The following is a 12,384-nucleotide window of genomic DNA, read 5'->3' on the forward strand; positions in this document are numbered from 1 at the left end:
AAAGCTGCAGCCGTGGAGGTCTCACTCACGTCTCGTTAGGTGACAGAAGACTCGGCTGTAAACACGCTCCGAATGAGACAACACACACAGCGAGGGCCATATTTCTTCCAATTAAGAGTAACTGACTTGTAATTTAGCGCAATCTCCTGTGGGGTTGCTGTGTGCGAGCGAGGCAGGCACAGCGGTGTAAGGGGAGTGGACATAAAGATGAGGTGTATGAGTGTGTCCTGTGCGCTACAATACGCGCTTTGTATTCATTGCAGATAACAGGAGGCTGTTGGAGGAGAGAAAACAGCAGCCATTGATTTTGTGTGCTGGGCAGGCGTTTCTCCATTGCAGAGTCTGGTCGATACACACACCAAGAGCAGGGAGCACCGGTGAGAGGGGTGGGGGGTGGTTGTCTCTGGACAGTGCACGCACGCACACACACACACACACAAACACACATATTGGTTGTCGGCAGCGAGTGGACACAAGGCCCGTCAGGTAATCACAGCGATCTTATTACCTGCCGCCACATTCTCTCACACTCACACACACACACACACACAAACGATTGGAGGCAAATACCACCACTTTGCAAACACAAGCCTAAATGAAGGCAAAATGAACAAATGGATTCAATAAGGCAATTTCTTTACTGTGAGTAGGGCAGCAGAGGGTGGGGGCCTGTTTCAGCATTAAATCCTTTATCAAGTAGCCAGCAAATCAAACATTGATTTTCATGAGCCACTGTGCCGGGGGCAATAAGGATCTCCCTCATCAACTGAGGCTGCACTAGCCACACACACACACACACAACAACAACAACAAGCGACAAAAACGTGGGACAGCAGGCACTAAATGAACTTTATGTGGAAAAGTAATTGCCGCAATCTAAATAGGAAAAACATTTGCAAGGCTATTCTGTTTGAGGTTGGCTTGGTGTGGGGACACCGGGCAGCTGTGATCAAAGCTGCACTGCCTCGGCCGGACAAGTGGCCATTAGAGGGGCACGATGACAGAAATGACAGCTCATCTCATGTTTATTTCAATGAGACACAGAAAAAACAACATTACTTTTACTAAAACAGCTTCAGTTCAGTCTTTGACAACAAACTCATTCCACAATTATGAGCTTATCCTTGATGAATACAACCTATGTATCAGCAGGTTCACGCTCCTGAGATTTGAACATTTAACATAACCACTATTTGAATTTTCTACGATCTCAGTGGCAAATCATCGCAAAGCTTTGGCAGAAAGACAAACCACAGTTTTTCACATTCAGTTAGATAAGTTAGATTAAGTTACTTGCTAAATCAAAGTTGAACAAGACTCAGATGGTATCTGGTCAATGGGGGATGACATGTACAGACAACCGAAAAACCACATCCATTAAAAGTGATGCTACACTGCTGGTTGTGAGGGAGGTTGGAGTGTGAGAACCTTCCAACTAATAACTGATTGTTATAACTTGTCAAAATTAGTTGTTGACCCACTGAACAAATGGGCAAACCATGACACACAGAATCTTCATTTTTCTTCAAGATTTATTTACATTTTTTATTTGTAAAAAGTAACATTTTTAATCCCAAATTAAGTCAATTTGAGGCTAACAAATACATCCTGTGTATCTTTAATCCTTAACTTTAAAACATTTTTTTCCTTGCAGGTTTATAACCGACATTGTTAAAATCAATGTTTACTTGCTAACAGTCATCTTCCCTGCATTTGTAGGCTCATTGTTACACATCTCTGCACCTTTCTGTAGATCAGTGGGATATTGGGAAACAATTGGTAGGAACCTCTACCGTGCCATCCATGTGCATGTGCTATAAACGAACAACCAAACAAAGCAGTAACCATGTGTACAAAATATAACCACATAGCACTACTAGTGGTAAAAAAAACTTCACTGGCTACCCTTAAAAACATATCTCTTCATTACAAAAGTGTTGACACAAACTGTTTGGTCTCAGAGCATCGCGCTGAAAGAGTCACAACCTGATTCAAAAGTCCACTGAGCACACTCATTCACAAACCAGCTTTGCTCCCAATGAAATTAAACCGCTGTGACATGTTGAGCTGTTTGCTGAGAGCCCGTCAGAGACAGAGGATGATGAACAGGCACTCGCAGAGGAACACAGAAAACACAGCCATGTGATGGATACACGCACAGGGAAGCAAAATGGAAAAACAGGCTCAGGAAATTGGCCAGTTCCTGTATAGGAGAGGTAGAGAAGGAAAGCCACGGAGAGAGTGGGGGGGGGCTGGGGGGGTTGAGTGGAAGAAAACAAGAGGCGAGAACGACTGACAGAAAAAGACAAACGTGCTTTATGTAACGTTCAGTGTCACTGCTGTTTTTTAGTTTTTCAGACACACCAGAATGTCAGATTGTCAGGAGTTTCCACAAATTCTTAAAGCCTCCAAGTCTTCGGAGGATGTGTTTATTCAGAATGTGGAGGCTTGTACATCATGTGCAAATAACTTTTTTTTTATATAGCCTCACAAATATGAGCCACATTTATTACGTGTTTATTAAATTGTGAAAATATTCAGGCTGAAAGATGCATTGATGTGAATGCTGCAGACTGGATCTGGAAGCATCTGTTTTCAGTCATTTGGTCTCGTATACTTGACACTGATGACTCCCACTGACAGGCACAAAACATCATGAAATATCAACAACACAGCCACTAAAAGTTTGATGAATACCAAAGTGTTCGTCTTTTCTTTGAACATTTTGTTGTACATCCCAAAAAGGTCCGGTCCTTAATAACTAATTGATTGTTTCAAAGTCAAATATTTGCAGGGTCCAGGTCCTTCCATTCATTTCCTTTGTCTTATATGATAATAATATACATGTCTTTGGAATTTGGACTTTAAGTTGGAATTTGAAGACACCTCGGACGCTCACAGGTGTTTTATAGGCAAAATGATTTATTGGTCAATTTAGAAAATAACCAGCTGATTAATCCTATAATGACAATAATTGGCAGCTGCAGCCCTGGGACGATTAGTCATAATGTGAGAACAAGCATGTAATAATGTGGCTTATTTCCTTTGCAACCTTATGCTGTTTCTGAATGGCATTCAGGGTGTAAAGACACACAGTGAATTCATTGTAAACTTGTTTTTCAAAAACTAAAATGTAAATGTGCCCTTGCGCATGTTGTGTGTGTCGCCCAGTCGGACCGGTCCTTCCCTCACCATACCTCCACAGAGTGAACTTTAACCCCATGAGACCCGTGGAGCAGGACAGATGACCCCTGCAGAAATCTGAGCCTTTTGGTTTCCATGTGAAACCAGACAGACACCTCACCCACTGGATTCCTCGCTGGTGCATGGGGTCTCACACGCACACGCACACGCACACACACACATATATATGTGGACACATGCAATAAGAAACACCTGTTCAGTCTACACAGACACGCACCGGTACACACCATGTGCACACACCGAGTACACAAACAATTCAACAGGCACAAAAAGTTGCTTTGAATGACACACAACAACATTCAAGTGAGTCTTGAGTATGAATTTCCTCATACACGCACAAACACTTAGCAACTTAAGCAAGTATTTCTCAACATGAGCAGCAGATATGACTAAGACTGGCTCTATTGTATCTGCCGCAGTGGCGTGTGTGCGTGTCTGTAGAGAGCAACAAAAGAAACAGTAAGAATGCACTGCTCGTGTTTCTCAGGCAGATATGTCGAGGCTTTGTTAGAGGACGGACAGGAGTCGTGAAGAAAGTGGAGAAAAGAGGGGGAGGCAGAGCAAGAAAGTGAGACTAACTTTGTTTCTAGTTCTTGATCCAATAAAAAAAAAAAATGAATGTAGTGCTTCTGTCTGCCTGTATGCATATGTACATCTGTATGTGTAGCTTGGAGTGGGTGAAAACTTTGACGGCGATTGTGATAGATAGAAATCTGACAAACCTAAAAAAAAACACAAGGAGAAGAAGTCAGACTACATTAAACGCCAAGTGTACCGAGACGTTTTGTTAAATGAAAATATGACAAAAAAAAGTGCCTTTTACAAAAACATGCTGACATATCTTGTAGCACTATATTTCTTTATAGAGAGTAAAAAGACAACAGCCAACAATATGTCTCTCAATGTTTTGCACTTCTCTCCTATACTGACATAAATCAAAAAAAAAAAATACTGGCCTGAATATATATTTTACTTTAAAAAAAAAAACATTGTAGTTTTTGACAAACGTCAGTCAAGTAGAATTAAATAGAGCATTTGATGGTGATATATATTTTCCGCTGTGCTTCAGTATTTACAGTAGACTGGTGCAACAGGGGATGGATATAAACTTTGATTCCCATTTTCACTGTGCTGAAGGGACATGTCACTTTGTGTGATAGTGTTTTTTTTTATGAATTCAACAACTGAAATCTATGGCAGGCTCAGGCTTTGGCTAAAAGAAAACTCTTCTACAATAAATTAATAGTTATTTTTGGTCTCTTTATGAAGACAATTGTTAAACAGGATGCATTATTAGGGCAATTTACTCTGCGAGTCACATTCACAGATTCACACACACTCATTTATACCAATTCCAGCATTTCTCTACTCACTCTTCTATTAACACAGTGAGGATTTTGCCATAAGGTGCATTTTGGGGTCCAAAGAGCGGGCGCACAATATCATCCTCAACTATCGCTTAAAATAAAGGATTGGACATGTTAGTATTGGTTGCAAAATTCAGGTATTAAAACTAGACTTCTACTGAAAGGACAAACAGGGAGGTGGGATGGACAGATTAGGTGAAGGTTAGAAGCATCTATTTGCAGTATAAATGACAAGTCTTTGTGTGGACGTGTATGCCAGCATCTCCTTTTCCTTTTCACAGTTCATTAAGAGGAGCCACTTCACCACCGGGCTATTGTGGCTGTAGGGACAGCATCTCCCAGCACATTGTGCATCCACTAATCCTTCACTATATCTGTGCTGCGTCAATACCACTGCATTCTTTGCTTTCTCTCTCTGTGCTTCTCTTCCCCCGCCCGCCCGCTCTCCTTACCTTCACCATTCCCACCTTGCAGGAATTACAGCCTCCCCCCCCAAGGTACTGCTAGAGGTCCATCCTATCTCTTTTCCTTCCTCTGGACAAAACAGAAAGGATGCAGGGGAGGGGGGTAATAACAGAGAGCAGCGGGGGGTGGGATGGCTCTAGTAAGGTTATTAAGCCTCACACACAAACACACGGTTCGCCACAGGGCCACTGAGGTGAGGCCCCAGGGGGTGCGGGGGCCATTTCTGTTTGTGCGTTTGTGTGTATTAGTAGTGAAGGCCCTTTATGTGTTCATACTGTGAGAGGTGAATGATGAGGCCACCCACCTCTTAATGCACCTAACACACTGCTTGATATTGTTTTCTGAAGGCCAACACTATTATCTGTCACTATATATATTTTTTACACTACAGCTGTCATTATTCATCACTTTAGATAGTTAATGTCTTTAAATGGGATCATATTCGCACTGAAAAGGTTTTAAAGTCTGCACGTCCTCCAAAAGTGAATCCTCTGGAAAGAATGGCCACTCCAAACACAGTTTAGGTCCATCGTGTAAAAATAAAGGTATGCACAGTAACCTAAACAAATCCAGCTCATTTCAAGTGGGTTAACAGCTCCTCAAGGCAGAGCGAGAAGCGTTTCATTGCAGGTTTTACAGACTGTCAGCCCCTGTAGCTGGTTGAGTAAAAAACACCCACATCAAGCTGTAAAAAAGTTCTTTGGTTCCCTTTTTCATATAAAATGATTTTAGTATGCACTGAACACGGAAATTATTGATGGAATCAGACCAAAACGCTGCTGTTAGACCGACATGGACTAACTGTGGTGGAGGAGGAGAGGAAACGAGAGGAGAGGTCCGGTTGTAACTGGGTCTATCTTTACAGCAACAAGGATAAAGGCTCTTTAAACAGGATTTGGCCTGACCCACCTCTCTATAGCTGGGAGCTGATACAGCAGTGCACGGCCAGTGGTGGATCATTTTTCATCTCCAAATCTGCTTTGGCATGGTCGGGGGGGTTGGGGGTGGCGCAAACACAAAAACACAGAGGGACTCTGACGAGGAGGAGGAGGGGCTGCCTGGGCCAGGGTGCTCTGAGGTCTATTGTGGTGGTTTTCATTGGTGCGACTCCCGACAACACGAGGCTGGGTCTTCCCCTCGCTGCTCAGCTGAGCAATCAGGTCACCTCATCTTGACAGACACAAACACATGCACGCACAGACGTAAACACACAGCGACGTGCACACGCACGTGTAGACACACAGCGCACGCAGCCCGCAGCTGTTGCCAATGATGTCAGTCGTGATTTGGCCCAACTAGCCTTTTGTTTCACCGCGTGAGCACAGAGGAGAGGAGGAGGCTTCGTTTGGCGGAACAGTGAGAGCCTCTCTGTCTTATAACTACTGGTCACAGACAAGGAAGTCTCAATGCAAAACAAAGACAGTTTTCATGTTTAAAGAGATTATAAAATAACTTCATCAAATAACTTTGATAATCAATAAATTGTTATATGAGGATTCACTGTATTTTCTTATCTTATATAGTTGGAAGTGTATCTATAAATCTACAAAAATATATATTAGCATGTTCACACACAGCAAAGATCTTAGGAAAATTGGGGATATCTGTGGATTTGAAGATTGTTATGATAATGTAAGTTCACAAGTCAACAAAATATACAACATAGGTCAAGTTGTACTATTAATATGATTGTTATTTAAATGGTAAAACTGAGAAGAGGGAAGTAGCATACAAGAAAATACAATATTACAAGCAGGTCTTGATAATTGACAGCAGGTTAGTGACACCTCACTGTAATAAGTTTAAAAACCTGAAAAACTGACTTGGTATGATGTAAGTTAAAGACTGCCGCTCTCTTGTCAAACACCCCCTTACCACTTCTCCAACACAAACACACAACAAACACACCAGCAATCTCCGCCTCCAAACCCCTGATTGGCAGAACTGTCTGAGGAGCTTAATTGGTACCTTCTCATTTCTTCCTCTCTCTCTCTGACTTTGTCACTCTCATGCAGGTGTGTGTATGTGTGTGTATCTTCATGGCACACGGACAAGAGCGTGGGTGCGACTAAACGAAAACAGAGGCCGGAGCAACTGCACACTCTGTGGCAATGCGGTCGGGCGAGCCAACTTGGTTAACCAAATCTTGTGGAGGGATCCTCGCCTGAATTAGGCGCACGCTGCAAACAGACAAACGGAGGCACACGCACAGATGCACACACAAGTTGTCCCATTGCCCAGTGCAGCCTTCCTGCTGCCAGTAATGAGGAGGTTTGGAGATGTGCATTTGTTTGTGCAGATCTAAAACACACACAGTCTTAAACGGTTCACTCAACGGCTCGCACACTCACTCAATCACACACACGTCAACAGGATCATCATCCGACTTGTTTTCACATTTGTGTACAGTGGCTTTTAGTGCTGCGTGCTCAGAAAGACACACAGAGAGTCGCCTATCACACCTGCAGACATGAGATAGAAACATAGCATGAGACACTCTTCTACTGAGCTATTATGCTGTCAGTGACATTTTCGAAAATTAATCCTACTCCTCCTGACATTTTAAGCAGCGTCTGGCTACAGTGCGGGCTACTATACAAGCGGCCTGCCTCTTGATCTGAAATATGTGTTCTGCGGAGGCCCGGCAGACAGGGCTGCTTGTTGGAGCAGTGATTTGATTAGGTTTGCGTTGATTACAGTCTTGTTGGTTACAATATACAGCTCTATCAGGGAGAGCGAGCGGGCGGCGGAGGGAGTGATTGAGAGCGGGACTGTCAGTTTGTCAAACTGTCAGGACGCTGACTTTTGTGTTTGGTTCGAGGTGTGTGTGCGTGTGGAGGCGAGCGCAGTTTCAAAATGAATCAGCCGATATCAAAGAGCACCAGTGAGGATATTAATACAGATCTGTTAGCAGTTATCAGGAGAACGATAGGATGGCTGTGCTTGCACTGGCCCCTTTGAATCAGATCACGGGCAAAAGGAAAAGGAGCAGTACATCTGAGCAGCTCCCATTTCACAAACAACGCTATCACAGACAAACACTTTGAACGGCAAGTGCCTTGTCTTGGCATTGTGTTCGAGAGCTGTAGACTTTAGCAGCACAGTGGCGCAGCGGCTCAGTCGTGGTGTGTAATATTGGCTGAGAACAAATAATCTGAAAAGCCTCAAATGCCCTCTGCCTTTGTAAGCTTTATGAAATATTAACCAAATTAATCTACAGTCTTTTTTTCTCCCAGAGAACATACTGTACTGCCACTGATTCCCTGTAAACCAACAATCATTCCTGAGATTAATTCTAAGAAATGCAGCAACATTTTTGATCTCTGAAAGCCGGGGACGAGGTGTAATTATTCCCTTCCATATATCATGTTTTCTATTAATTAGGTCTGTGCCGGTGAACGTCGCTCTGCTTGTTTAAGCGACGGCCGTGGAGCCACAGGCATCTCTCTCCACACCGCTTTGTCTCTCACAGCGAGTGCGCCGGGTGGAACACGTTATTATAACATTACCGGGCTTAACAGCCAGCAGTGCTGCGTCTGATTGGAGGTCAGATCCGTGTTGTACCCCATGAAGATATTTTTAAAAGACCCGATATGATACCGTGTTTAGCAAAGCAATTTCTACAGGCCTCAAGGCAGAACAAAAGGGCAGAGTTCACTGGGAGCAGAAAGAGCTCCGCTGCAAGCATGTGACCAGAAAATGAGGGCCGCCACGTAAAATAGAAAATCATTTGAAGGGATTTTGCAGATTGCAGATTTAATGTCCGTCTGATGGAAAAAGAGAGAGAGAGAGAGAGAGAGAGAGAGAGAGAGAGAGAGAGAGAGATCAGAACTAATCCTCTTAGCTGTTTGTTTGGTAATCTGATTTTGTATGATTTTTAGGCTGCTATCTCTGGTTGTGGTTACTGATGCTGTCTCTGGATTGACCACAGCCATTTTCACCTTCAATGCTCCCCCCTCCTCCTCCTCCCCCTCTGATATATTAGGGTTTCGGCTTGACATACAAACAAAATATCTGTGGATGTAAATCCCTGGCGCGGCTCACCAAACGCAGCAAAGTGTCTGCTTATGAAATGATTCCCCGCACTGACATCGCTCCAGAGAGAGGCACACTATGGCTGTCCCTGCTCCAAATAAATGACCTACTTTGCACATTAACACACATTTACATGCAGGCTAGATCTCGGGCTCAGACACTCCTCGTTTAACATGGCTCCGGTCCAATTCTTAGAAAACGCAGCCCTTGTCTTATTCTCCCTCCATCTTTGAGGGGATCACTTTGGCACCACAGCTGAGTAAGGAGAGGTTAAACCACATTTTCCTTTCATCCCAACTTGGAAAAACGAGGGCACAATATGCACCGGGTTCACGAGCAGAATGGCACTTTTATTGTGAGCATGTTAAAGGAAGGTGAGGCTGGCACAGAGGCCCACCTAAGGTGCTCCCAGCTCAGGCAGAGCTATTTCCAGACCACCAGCCCCTCCCGTCTCCTCCACCTCCACCTCTGGTGGGGAAACCACACATCTGCACAGGCCCCAGTCACAGACATGACTCAAGAATGGATCCATTATTCACACAGGGTGTTAGGGGACTGGCACACAAGGGTGGGATGTGGTGGTGGGACACGAACACTCACTTTTACTCAACTTTACTTACTTAGAATTGCTCAGGCTGGCAAAAACACATAATGACAGAAAGGCTTGTTTTAACAAGAGAAAACTGAAATCTCAGCATTCCATGTATTATTAGACAAATTAAACAATGTCATATATAAATATCCACAGTGTGAGACAGATTTTCCCACTCTGTCCACATGTGCACTGAACGCTCGAATGACGTGTGTGAACTATCAGGGGCCATGTGACTGCAGACACAAACAGAGACACACAATACAAAACCATGCGACACAATAGTGCAGTCCGACATGAACATGGCTTCAGACACACGTCATATCAAGTTCAGAGAACGCTTGACAGCACAACGCAGCTCCACACGACTCGACATGGATGAATGTATAAGTGCTCTCTCTCTCAACACACACACACACACACACACACACACACACACACACACACACACACACACACACACACACACACACACACACACACACACACACACACACACACACACACACACACACACACACCAGATTGTATACGAGTTTGCTCACGGACCATGATAAGAAAATGTGGTAAATGCGTAATCTGATATGCATGACTTGAGGTTTCTCTCTGCCTTTCTTTTCCTCTTGGAAATCGCAGGTTGCATCCATAATTTACACCAGCCTCCGTCTGTTTCTCTCCTTTCTACTCCCTCCCCATTTTTTTCCTCCCTCCATCTACCCTTCTTTCTCCTGGCAATCTGGCTTTTGCAGCTTTGCTCATTAGCATATTGCAGAATGTGCAGATGCCACCAAAAATTATTCACCTTCCAGCACTTTGATGCCGTTTCACATGAGTACAAACTACAGTGTTGACGTTTTTTTTTTTTTGCTCAGTCTCCGCAAACAAAAGCAGACGGACGTGGTCTTCTCTTTGCTCCAGTGTGTTGGGATCATAATGAGTTTAATGTTCCCTCTCATCTGCACTCACCCCAATTACATCATGCATCACGCCAGTCAAAGGTTATTGACACCGTGATGAAGACGATGGAGTGCTTCCTCTCAGGCGAGGTTTAAATGAATTCTTATTATTCATGCAGTCCGAGGGATAACTGAATACATAATATTCATACTGTTCAGAGGCTAATTGAACACAGTATTCATGCATGTTTTTGCATCAAATAGACACTTGTAATGCAGTCCAGAAGAAAGCAAATGACAGGAGGATAGGTATCTGGGGAATAAGAGTTGTCCTCCTCTTGGAGATTGATATTGGTATTGATGGAGGCGGATCGATGGCCACACATGGTAACAAACCACACTGCTTTCACTGCTGTCCAGGTTTCACACCCTTGAGACAGCGTAAATCAGAGATGAATATGGCTACTGTGGTATACACGTGAGAATGTGGTCATCAAATGAGCTTTTTCTATGATCCACCAAACCAGAAGAAGCAAGGTGATGCAGAGAAGCGCGTCTTTTGAGCCCGACCTCCCTGTTACCTGACAAACTCCAGCTGTGTGACGTGTAAAGAGAAAACGCTATCACCCACAAAATCCCAGTCGCATTCGTGCAAATCATTACGTAAACATATGCTTTCATTCAAAACAATGGCGGTCAACCTCCTGTGGCGATTAATTCAGCATGTTCTGGCGTGTCTGTGGTCCAGTATTGTCCTTTGAAAGTATTACAATAAGAGACAGTGTTGTATCGATGTCAGTGTCATGGGAAAATAAAAGGACTTAGCACTTTTTTTCACTTTGAGTTTTTGACAGCACACAGTTTTATTCCTGGGTTGCTGTATGAAATAATTACAAGTGCATTATGTTCCAGGACACAAATGCCTGTGTGCAGGGGCGGATCCAGGGGCAGGGCCAGGGGGAATTGGCCCCAGCTGAAGTTTGATTGGCCCCCTGAAGAAGTGCCCCTGTCCTTGCTGTAGACTTTTTTTTAAAACCTGGTCACTTACTAGCAATACTAACGGTAAATATGAGATGATTTGTTAAGAATTTGTATTTTCTAAGCTTTTTTGAAGTTCACAATGTGCTTGTACAAATAACACTTTTCAGTAAACATGGAATGACTTTAATGTCGACCTTACTGAATCAGGAATTATACGTGGGACATATAATTGGCCCCTCTGTGTAAATTGCGGCTCTTATATGGCCCCTAATTTAGAAAGATCCTAGATCCGCCACTGCCTGTGTGTTAAATGGCTGGTATGATGCAACGAAAAACTGAAACCAAACTGCAGCCAGCTTATCTCAGAAAATCAAGCCGAAGCAAATCTGTATCACCGTACGAGCCGAGGAAGACATATGTGCATAATTAGGATCCTTACCAGTGCGGTGGATGAGGACGTTCCTGTGTTTCCTATTAGGCAAAATCTGCTTCTTAATCCTCATCAATCACAGAGGCGAGTCTAAAATGAAACGATACAGAAACACAGCACACATCAGGGAGTGTGACAAAACTCTGCTTTTTAGTGATAGGAAAACAAGACTCAGGTGGCATCATTTATCAAGATGTAATAAAGCACCCCTGTCGTGCATCTGACAGATTGGAGACACATAACAAGGGCTGACAGAGCTGTGGGAGAATGTGCATCTCTAATCCCCGCCAAATATGAAATGTAAAAAGCTTAAATGACAAATACGAGTTGATTTCCTCGTCTTCCCTTTGAATGTTTTGCACCCGTCTCGTTGCAGAAGCAGTCGTCTTTGAACTCTCCGGGCTCTAATCATGG

At 43.6% G+C, this 12,384-nt stretch overlaps 1 protein-coding gene across 5 annotated transcripts in view; it reads right to left on the reverse strand.

The window, feature by feature from the left end:
* Window positions 1-12,384, reverse strand: part of zmiz1a (zinc finger, MIZ-type containing 1a) — a 100,695-nt gene that overhangs the window by 49,839 nt on the left and 38,472 nt on the right. For 4 of the 5 annotated variants that reach the window (XM_034608386.1, XM_034608384.1, XM_034608387.1 and 1 more), the window contains one exon: window positions 11,980-12,060. The exons of the other annotated variant lie outside the window; for it this stretch is intronic. The gene's annotated coding sequence lies outside the window, so the exon portion shown is untranslated. The remainder of the gene's footprint in view (window positions 1-11,979; window positions 12,061-12,384) is intronic. 5 annotated transcript variants of the gene reach the window in all.

The sequence above is a fragment of the Hippoglossus hippoglossus genome, chromosome 15 (assembly GCF_009819705.1).
Source record: "Hippoglossus hippoglossus isolate fHipHip1 chromosome 15, fHipHip1.pri, whole genome shotgun sequence".
Lineage (NCBI taxonomy): Eukaryota > Metazoa > Chordata > Actinopteri > Pleuronectiformes > Pleuronectidae > Hippoglossus > Hippoglossus hippoglossus.